Here is a 3,660-nt window from a genome sequence, read left to right as displayed (position 1 = left end):
ACCACCCACTCACCACCCACTCACCACCCCACTCACCACTCACTCACCACCTACTCACCACCCACTCACCACTCACTCACCTACCCACTCACCTCACTCTCAGCTAACACCAACTACTCACCACGCCAACTCACCACCCACATCACCACCCACTCACCACTCACTCACACCTACTCACCACCTACTCCCACTCCACTCCACACCTACGTCACCACCCACTCACCACCAACTCACACCACTCACGTCACTCCTACTCACCACCCACTCACCACCACTCACCACCTCTCACACCCTCACTCACCACCACTAACCACCCACTCACCACTCACCACACACTTCACCACCCACTCACCACCTACTCACCACCCACTCACCACCCACTCACCACCCACTCACCACTCACTCACCACCCACGTCACCACCCACTCACCACCTACTCACCACCCACTCACCAACTCACTCACCACCCACTCACCACCCACCCACTCACCTACTCACCACTCACCTCACCACCCACTCACCACCCACTCACCTCCCACTCACCACTCACTCACCACCCACCCCACCCACTCACTACCCACCCACTCACCACCCACCCACTCACCTACTCACTCACCACCCTCTCACCACCCACTCACCACCCACTCACCACCCACTCACCACCCACCCACACTCACCCACTCACCACTCACACTCACTCACCCACTCACCACCCACTCACCACCCACCCACCCCACCCACCCACCACCCACTCACCACCCACTCACCACCTACTCACCACCCACTCACCACCCACCCACTCACCCACCCACTCACCACCTACTCAACCACCCATCTCACCACCCACCAACTCACCACCCACTCACCACCCACTCACTCACCACCCACTCACCACCCACCCACTCACCCACCCCACCCACCCACTCACCCACCCACCCACTCACCACTCACTCACCACCCACTCACCACCCACTCACCACTCACTCACTCACCACCCACTCACCACCCACCCACTCACCCCACCCACCCACCCACTCACCACACCCACCCACTCACCACTCACTCACCACCCACTCACCACCCACTCACCACTCACTCACCACCCACTCACCACTCACTCACCACCCACTCACCACCCACTCACCACTCACTCACCACCCACTCACCACCCACTCACCACTCACTCACATCACCACCCACTCACCACCCACTCACCACCCACCCACTCACCACCCACCCACTCACTCACCACCCACTCACCCACCCACCTACTCACCACCCACTCACCACCCACTCACCACTCACTCACTCACCACCCACTCCCCACTCACAGTCACCACCCACTCACCACCCACTCACCACTCACTCACCACCCACTCACCACCCACTCACCACCCACTCACCACCCACTCACCACCCACTCACCACTCACTCACCACCCACCTCACCACCCACTCACCACCCACTCACCACTCACCACCCACTCACTCACCACTCACTCACCACCCACTCACCACCCACTCACTCACCACCCACTCACCACCCACTCACCACCCACTCACCACCTACTCACCACCCACCCACCACTCACTCACCACTCACTTCACCACCCACCCCACCACCCACTCACCACCCACTCACCACCACCCACCCACCACTCACTCACCACTCACTCACCACCCACTCACCACCCACTCACCACCTACTCACCACCCACCCACCACTACACTCACCACTCACTCACCACCCACCCACCACCTACTCACCACCCACCCACCACTCACTCACCACCCACTCACCACCCACTCACTCACCACCCACTCACCACCCACTCACCACCCACTCACCACCCACCCCACCACTCACTCACCACTCACTCACCACCCACTCACCACCCACCTCACCACCCACTCACCACCCACTCACCACTCACCACCCACTCACTCACCACTCACTCCACCACCCACTCACCACCCACTCACTCACCACCCACTCACCACCCACTCACCACCTACTCACCACCCACCCACCACTCACTCACCACTCACTCACCACCCACCCACCACTCACTCACCACTCACTTCACTCACCACCCACTCACCACCCACTCACTCACCCCACTCACCACCTACACACACCCACCCACCACTCACTCACCACCCACTCACCACCCACTCACCACCCACCCACTCACCACCTACTCACCACCCACTCACCACCTACTCACCACCCACTCACCCACCCCACCCACTCACCACCCACTCACCACTCACTCACCACCCACTCACCACCTACTCACCACTCACCACCCACTCACCACCAACTCACCACCCACCTACTCACCACTCACCACCCACTCACCACCCACTCACCACCCACTCACCACCCACCTACTCACCACCCACTCACCACCCACTCACTCACCACCCACTCACCCACCCACCCACTCACCACCCACTCACCACCTACTCACCACCCACTCACCACCTACTCACCACCCACTCACCCACTCACCCACTCACCCCACCACTCACCACTCCACTCACCACTCACTCACCACCCACTCACCCACTCACCACCCACTCACCCACCTCACTCACCACTCACTCACCACCCACTCACCACTCACTCACCACTCACTCACCACCCACTCACCACCCACTCACCACCCACTCACCACCCACTCACCACCCACCCACTCACCACCTACTCACCACTCACTCACACACCCACTCACCACCCACTCACCCACTCACTCACCACCCACTCACCACCTACTCACCACTCACCACCCACTCACCACTCACTCACCACCCACTCACACCCTACTCACCACTCACCACCCACTCACCACCCACTCACCACCCACCTACTCACCACCCACTCACCACCCACTCACCACCCACTCACACACTCACCACTCACCACTCACTCACCACCCACCCACTCACCACCCACTCACCACCCCACTCACCACCCACCCACCCACTCACCCACTCACCCACTCACCCACTCACCACCTACTCACCACCCACTCACAAACCTACTCACCACCCACTCACCCACTCACCCACTCACCACCCACTCACCACCCACTCACCACCTACTCACCACCCACCCACTCACTCACCACCCACCCACCCACTCACCACCCACCCACCCACTCACCACCCACTCACCACCCACCCACTCACCACCCACTCACCACCCACCCACCCACTCACTCACCACCCACCCACCCACTCACCACCCACCCACCCACTCACCACCCACTCACCACCCACTCACCACTCATTCACCACCCACCCACTCACCACCCACTCACCACCCACCCACCCACTCACTCACCACCCACCCACCCACTCACCACCCACCCACCCACTCACCACCCACTCACCACCCACTCACCACTCATTCACCACCCACCCACTCACCACCCACTCACCACCCACCCACCCACTCACTCACCACCCACCCACTCACCACCCACCCACCCACTCACCACCCACTCACCACCCACTCACCACTCATTCACCACCCACCCACTCACCACCCACTCACCACCCACCCACCCACTCACTCACCACCCACCCACCCACTCACCACCCACTCACCACCCACTCACCACTCACTCACCACCCACTCACTCACCACCCACTC

This window comes from Lampetra fluviatilis, unplaced genomic scaffold (genome assembly GCF_964198595.1).
Source record: "Lampetra fluviatilis unplaced genomic scaffold, kcLamFluv1.1 SCAFFOLD_866, whole genome shotgun sequence".
Lineage (NCBI taxonomy): Eukaryota > Metazoa > Chordata > Hyperoartia > Petromyzontiformes > Petromyzontidae > Lampetra > Lampetra fluviatilis.
The sequence above is the reverse complement of the archived record's forward strand: the minus strand, read 5'-3'. Positions refer to the sequence as shown.